Below are 8,236 nucleotides of genomic sequence, written 5' to 3' on the forward strand. Positions count from 1 at the left end.
TGCGTCCATGTTTGAATGAGACATGTGTTCAATTAGTGCTTCACTGGCCGAACTTGAACCTCAGTCGAACGCTGACGGAGTGTTCGGCTACGTCAGCTGAACGCTGTGTCAGAAACACGAGCAAATGATGCATGTTGTAGTCCCCGTGGGTTTAGTTTTAAAGCGATATTAAAGCGATAGCTTTACGGGAGACTCTTTGCGGAAATTTTGAGCTTGCGGGTCCTCGTCTCCGCTATGGGAAAACCCCTTCTTCCCTCTTGGCGCGAGGAGAGGGAGGTCCGGTTTTCCAGTCGGCCGCGAAGCGCGGACCCAGCAGAGAGGGGAGCTTCGGCGTCCCTCCCGCCAGTAACGACACGACGAAGAGAGAGCCTTTCTGTCGTCTGCTTCAAACACTTGTTTTCAAGCATTCCTTGCATTCCACGAAATCCCACCTTGGCAGTATCCAGTTGCTACGCGTGTTGTTGGATAGTTTTAGAAACTTGCACCGCGCTTACCCACTTACTTTACGGATCACCGAGTCCCCGTGGCGGTCGTCAGTGGCATCCATGGCACCAAACACAACGGCTATGATAATTTCCCATGTCGCACCTCCGTCCTCGAATACGTGAAGGCACCATTCCACCCGCATTGCGCGACCGTGCTACAGCTTTAGCTTTCATTTTTAACTTTACCACAAAGGGCGCGACTGTAGTATTTCCTCCCTGATAGGGGCGCAGTGGCGCCTATCAAAATGGCTGTAATATGGATGATCGACGTGAATAGCAGCACGAGGTTAGGTAACTGACACCTCAGCAATCATAATTTTACCAAATATGGGCGGTATTAGGGCCTTACGTTATTGTTGTGATATCAAGAATTAGGGTGTGCGGAGACATCTTCATTGTGAGGCCGATTGTCCACGAACTAGGGAGCGCAATGTTTTCACTGCGGCATCACCATCACTGAGAGTTGCGAAAAGACCATTGCAGCAATCGCCTTCTAGTATGCTTCCATCTTTGTCTGCTGTGCCGTAAGACGCGTTATGAGAATGCGCACTAGCTCTCTTCTAAGGAATATCAGACGTCGCACATGAGTCTACAGTACAGTGGATTGGCATTATTTTTACCAGGATGATAAGTGCTGGAAATACGTATACTCAGGGGCAGGATGCAGAAGCTCTGCCTCCAGCACGCGCCCGATGCATTTTGTCGGCATTTTACTGCGCGTGCGCCAAAGTCGTACTAGAGGCAGAAAGCTTACGCTAGAAACAGAGTACCTACTCAGCCCTCTTATGGTTTCCGTTCGTGATGTCACGACCAGCATTTTCCTCGCCGTGACGTCATAAGTTGCTATCTTTGACTACATATCATCTGTTTCGAGCTACGAGTTCGATAGTATGTGTAAAGATAACAATGGAAACATGAAGTCATCGCACTCTTAAACCAACATCGTCAGAGGTGACAACCCAATCCCTGCATGCAACACTGCGCTCGTTGCATGACGGGATCCCTTCGGCCATCGATCTCTGCCACATCTCACATCACTCGCCTTACGCCACGTGCCGCTGCGGAACAAGCCTTTAGTGAATTCTTTTAACTTTAGTTGTTTATTGATTTTTGACTGGCAGCGAACATGCACAATGGTCTCCGATATAATTGTTTAATCGAAAAAATCGAATATCTCATCCAAGTTACCTCACGAAGAATGTAATTTGAAATTAAGCTGAGAAAGCATTTTATACTCAAGTCGAAAGCATACCTCTTTTCCCGAAATTTTGAATTAGATTCGACCTTGTTTAGTCGTTAACATACTTCAGAGTTTTCACCCGGGATAGTTCGAAAATTTAGACATCAAATCTAGGCCGCATAAAATCACATCTGTTGAATAATTTGTGCAGTTCGCGGTTATTTAAGACAGATTCAACTCCTATAAAAATATAAGATGGTTCAGCTGGTCACATTTCGTGCGCCGCAAAAGACGGGAAAAAATTCAATGATTCTCCAAACAAAAAGCAAAAAAAAAAAAAGAAAAATTGTCTGTCGTCAGAAAAGAGGGTCCCTCTTCTGGAGTATGATGCGGGAAAGACGGTGGCGTGCAAAAATGGGGAGCTTTGCCCGTAAGGGAGAACCGTCGTTAAGGATAATCGGCTCGCCTTTTATCTCTTCACGGCTCTCTCTAAAAAAAAAAAAAACTGTAGAAAGTATATATGCTTTTTAGCATCCTCATCGACTATTCCAAAAGCGAGTTTTCTATTTTAAAGCCACGATAAGGGGAACAAAATCCTGTCGGTGCTATCTCGGCTATTTGAACCGCCTGCACTCTCCGCGTTTTAGACCTCATTTCTCGTCCCTCTTATCTGCCTTCAAAATCGCGCCGAATCAAGAAATCCAATAATTAATTTCGGGGAATGAGAATGGGGTCATTTTTTGACGTTTAAAAGAAAGAATACAAAAAAAAAAAAGCTTTTCCGCACCAAGCTGCGAACGTAGATAAAATAAGATTTGTGTTGATCGCAAACGACAGTTTTCGGGGACCGCACGAGATCCTATTTTCGCAGCCCGAGAGGAGATACCGTTCTCCGCCGACGGAGGGTAGTAATTTTACCAAGAACGAAGAGCCCTATACAACGTCGAAATCGCGGTCTAAAATCGATCATTCTTGAAAGCTGTGCCCGTCACAGCGTAGGTATGTTAGGGAAGGCGGCAGCGCGTAGCACAGCGCCATCTACAAAAAAAAAGAAAAAAAAAAGGTTGCTTGGGAGAGCATGATAGCCCCACGGGGCCTTGAGATGGCGCTCCGGTCGCTTTCTTCTTTTTCTTCCAGCCCGTACATCTAGCTGTCAAGGCAGCTCCTCTCTCTTTTGCTCCTGTTTTCGTGGTGCCGCTACTTCCAACGGACCTTTTTGTGTGCATGTGCATGGCTGTCTTCGCTTCCGACTTCGCAGTATAGAAGGGGGTCTTTCGCCGAAGGAAGGAGGCAACAAAGGACGGAGTGGGAAGGAACCTTTCGCGATGATTGGAAGAACCACCGAGCCCCATCCCACAATAGCAGACTTCCCGGTTTTTGTTCTCCCTTTGACGGGAGCCGACAAGTCGCTGCTCTTGTGGACTCGATGACCGTCAAGAGAGAGAGAGAGAGAGAGAGAGAGGGTGTGTGCGGAGCACGTCGGCAGATTGTGACACTCTGGCGCTTCGCTTAGTTTTAGTTGATGCGGCTTCTCCCAGGAGGAGACACTATTTTCCCCCTTTTGGGGTCTACGTGTTGGTTTTTTACAGGCCGAGAAGAGACGGTGCTTGCCGAAGGGACAAGGACGTCGTTGAGGGGAGCAATATCGCTAATCGCTTTCGGTCGGCTGGCTAAGAAGACGTGGTTAACGAGTGGCGGCGGTGGTATCGTCGACGGTGACGGGAAACCGTGCGTACGGTCGGCTGGTTACGGTTCACTCGGGGTCCACTTCTACGCAAGGCAGTTTGATGATGCGCCATTATGGGCGTGTTGTCGGCCACAAAAAGGGTAGGCTCGATAAGAAGACCGGAGACACGCTGCGATGGAAGAAGCATCGAAACGCCGCGAACGTTCTGGAGGTATATGACCGAACTAGGGACGCGGTTTGGTGGTAAACCACGTTTACGGCGGTGCTAGAGAAGTCGATCGTTGTTCGGTTGTTTACAGCGTGGATGTCAGACACGACAGAAATTGAGCTTCCTTTTTATCTGAGATCTCTTGGGAAGGGGTTGGTTTTATATATTTGGTTTCGTATATTTCGTATATATATATATATTTGGTTTCGTTTCTTTCTACCAATCATTTTTCCGGAGGTTGTGTCAAGTACTGGATTGTAACATAGTGGTTTAAGAAACCCAGTTTGAACAACAGCGAAAATAGGAAGTAACTTTAGGCAAAAGAGATTTCATCTGAGGAATTGTAATCTGCCTAGCTGCAGAAAACACGAGAGATTGACCCGATAAAAAAAACTTACGAAGGAAATACATACACCCCCACTGTCTACATGTGAGGTCATTCTTTTATATGAAATATTTTAGTAATAAACAGAGATAGAGAAATAAAAACACGATGAAAATATAAATAAGCGCGACTATCCATCCATATGTACAAAAGTGTCATCTGTTATAATGTATTTGTGGGAAGCGTTCCAAGGCACTTAAAATTCGCCCAATAGATTTTTTTTACAACGATACGGAATTTTCTTTGCAAGGAGTCCACAAGACACACACACACACACACACACACACACACACACGCACACGCACACGCACACACACACACACACACACACACACACACACACACACATTTGATTTAAAAACTGTCTACAGAAGCGAATAATCTACACACAGCAGAAAACCGTTCGGGTTCCCGTCCAATAAAAATGAAATCCAAACAACAAAAAGTACTTTACTTTCTATGTTGAAATGGCGTCACAGCCGAGCTGCCCACTTTTATTCTCCTTCGGCAGCGCAAAGAGAATATATAATGCCAAAAAGAGGGCAGAATTGCATTTTTTTTTCTTCTTGCCTCGACAAAGTTTACCCTTTTCCATTTCGCCAGCGAAGCACTCCGCGCCTCTCTCGTCCGAATTCCCTGCAACGCAGGGGGCGCAAGTGTCGTCCCTTCTTTTCCGCGCCCTTTCCTCGGAGGAGCGCTCGTCTGCGAAGCGTCGCTGTCATGTTGCTTCCCGTCGCTCACTTGTTTGCTGCGCATCTCTGAACTCTTTCTCTATCCCTCGCTGTCCCTTTCTTTTTCTTTCTTTCTTTCGCCGGTGGGCGAGCTAGTCTGTGGTGGCGTGTAAACACAAATAACGGAAGAGGGTCAAATGGTGTCCGCCCGGCGCCGACCGCCAGTTCCAATTCATTCCGCAGCTGCTTCGGGTTCCGGCCGCCAGAGGCGCCCGAGTCGCTCTCCTCGTCGTCTGCGTAATCGTCGTATGCTTGCAGTTTCTTGCTTTCGCTTTCGGTTTCACCCGCTGTCTGCTAGAAAGGGCGGAACGATGCTCGCCTCTTCTAATGTTTTCTTTTTTTTTTTTGCGTTGAGGTAATCATTTTTTGTTTTATTTTTTTACATCTCTGGCCTCGCTCGCTTTTGTCCTCGATTTTTATTTGCCCGTCGGGGGTGGGCGTACTTTATATCTGACCAAGAACGGTTTGGCCCTCTGCGCGTTTGTTGTTTGCGTTGCCGTTGCTCAAGTGTTTTCGTCTTCGCGTCGGTCAACGTATGCAAGACCATCAGTCAGAGCAGGAAAACGGGCCGGCTTAGTTTCTAAACCCGAAAAAATAATGTTACAAAAAAAAAAAGAAATCTGGAAATAATAAACTAAAAACTGTTTGGTGAGTGTTTTTTTTTTAACGTTTTGTGGTTTTTTGCGGCTTATGTTTCATTCATATATTTCGGGTTTCGAGAGTTATACCGAAACACGAAACGCGAATAAACTTTTTGCAGCTTTTTCTGGGCATTTTCCATTTCAATAAGATTCCACGAAACGTTTTTTTTTTTTTTCGTTGGACAAAATGCTTTTCTGTGAAGGTGAAGTTTTGTTTGGAATTTGGAGTTGTTTTATATTCCTAATTTTTTTTTCTGGTGAACGTGCCACTCATGCACAAAAACAAAGACATCAGAGTTCGAATATGACAAGTGTTGTTGCGTTCCTTTTCACACGGCAGCAAAAGTTAGATAGCGAAAGTATAGAAACATCCTAACCTGCTGTCTTACATCCTCCGCTCGCTATTAGCTTTAACGGTAAGCAATTAATGCTTTTCAATTCAGCCGGGTACTCAACAATGCTCCTACGGTAGCGAGCATCTAGAAAATTGTTTATCACTCCCGATTGGTCAAAATGCCCTCATGTATCTTTTGTTCTTCTGGAAGCACTTCGTTTCATGGGACGGCGGCTTTTGTAAACCTTTATAATTGCTCGTTACTTCTGCATTCATCGTTTCTTTTTTTTTTTTTGTAGTTACTACTGGTTATTGAAAACGTCACTCGGGCTTCGTTATCTAAAATCCCAGTTACACCGCTCGCACGCCATACAAAAAGACGCGCAATTCCGCTGCAGACATGTACGACCTAATTATGTGCGCACAGGCCTCAATCCTTTTTAATGCCTGTTCGCTTTATACACATCTATCTTTCCGGCATGTCTAAATAAAAGTTATGCCTGACAAATGTGACAAAACCATAAAAAAAAAACACGCTTGAGACAGTGTTTGATGACGGTATTTTGTACGAGTTAGTAGGAATGTGACCGCCGCTTAAAAGTCAGGCTTCAGATATGAGCGTTCCTGGTGCGTTATAAAATCGTTCAAACCTCGTGGAGCGTTGAGCAAGCCTATCGGCGCTCAGTGGGCACAAGCGCACGGGTACCCATAACTTTAGCTTTCGTTGCGAATAAACGTTGTCCCCAATTATGCGGAGAGAAAATCGTCTGCTTCTAGCGCAGGAGTTGCAGACGCCGAGCCCTGACTGACTTTGATCGAAAGGATAGTGGGAAGACCTGCATGCTATAGATGCCTTCGGGTCTACCCCCTATCCTTTCAATCAAAGCCAATAAGAGCTCCACGTCTTTCTGACGCAATTAAAACCCCTGCAATAGAAGCAGACAAACTTGTGCTCCGCATTGTTAATTGTTTCTATGATTCACCCAGCGAGCGGCAGACGTGGAGACGTGGCTGTGGTCAAGCGGCCGCAAATGGTACTAAATACAGTGTGACCAACCCGGAACCATTCCATACCTAAGGCATTCCCGAATATATTGCATTTTTACTATGTGTTTTTATTTTAAGACACGCTAATCTGAAGATTTTAAGCTTAAGCGCATCGCTATGTCAATTCAGTTTTTGGAAATTTCTAAGGAAACTTAGTTTTCTTCCGACTACTAATCAAGTTCTAGTTACTCCTTTTTAACTATAGTCGCGGTTAAAATTTAAGTGCATTTAGATTGTAGCTTTACTCATTAAACGTTTTTTGTTTTTATTTTATTTTATTAGTTAGGACGGGAAATTACGACGCTTTCTTCGACATTGCGCCACAGCATCCTCACCCTTCAAATCTGTGGTAATGTTTTCCCACATCAAGAGTGCGTCCACGGCGAAGACAGCTTCAGAGGGCACCGCGTAGCAGTTTCTCGCTGGGGCGCCAGTCCACTGAAAACTTATCAAAACTGCGAGGATCAGATACCAGAGTCATCATTCGCATTTAAACTACCCCCCCCCCCCCCCCCCCCCCCCCCCCCGAACAAGACTTCATTCGTAATCAGGGGTTCCACCTCTATGAGGCATCCCAGGGAGCCTTGTTTCATCCTTGAGCGGGGATTTCGAAATCGTTCGAGGAATTAGCCCTTTCGCGGTGAAGAGGGTAAGGGCGAGGTGGGGGGCTTTGCTCGTCTCGCCCGAACGCATTGGAACCCGAGGAACCGGCACGCATGATCTTGATGGGATTAGGGCCCGAGGGACGGGATTTGGCGGGCAGACGAATGCTTCCACGGCTGTGGACGGGGATGTGCGGCGGGATCGCGAAGATGTTCTCACTGCCGCCCGGGAACGGATTCGGAAGGATGAACGTCCGGACCGCTGCGAAGACGACTGCGGCAGCCGCATCGGTAAAGCGCATCGGGAGCTGGAGGGGCTTTGCGCTGCCTCGCGTGCCGACGCAAGCGGCTCTGGCGAGGGTGTCTCCCCGTGAGGTAGGCCGCCAAGTTCGAGGATGGTCGTCACCATAGTCTGGCGACCTGGTAGGGCAGTCGTTAGTCTTTCCTAGTAGTAGGAAACTCGAGAAATTAGGCAGTGCAGTAGGTCGTGTGAAAGTATCTCATTTTAGTGTTGGGCATCCTCATCTCAACTCAAGCACAAACTCTAAGCTGATTGTTTTGTTTTTTTACAAAAACAAACAAACTTTAATGTTACATATAGTGTGGTCCTTTCTTAAAAGAAGAAAGAACAAGCCTGACAACTTTTTGTTTTGTTTTCAAGTTCTTTACTATTAAAGGGATACGGAATCGAAACTTGAAGTATAGAGAAAACATAAAAAAAATGAGTTCAATATGATCCGCTAAGCCTGTAATGAATAATCGCACGGTCGTATTTTGAGCAGATGGGTATATTTTATGCTCTAAATGCCGCGATTTTGGCGAGCGCTTCAAAATCAGCCATGGAGGAGCGCGATGCATCTCGGGAGATCCGGCAGACGTCTTGACGTCATCATGCCTCGGACGACCAAGCGTACCGTAGTGACGAGTTTTGCCACT

The sequence above is a fragment of the Ixodes scapularis genome, unplaced genomic scaffold (assembly GCF_016920785.2).
Source record: "Ixodes scapularis isolate PalLabHiFi unplaced genomic scaffold, ASM1692078v2 PGA_scaffold3__209_contigs__length_174095766, whole genome shotgun sequence".
NCBI classification, from domain to species: Eukaryota; Metazoa; Arthropoda; class Arachnida; order Ixodida; family Ixodidae; genus Ixodes; species Ixodes scapularis.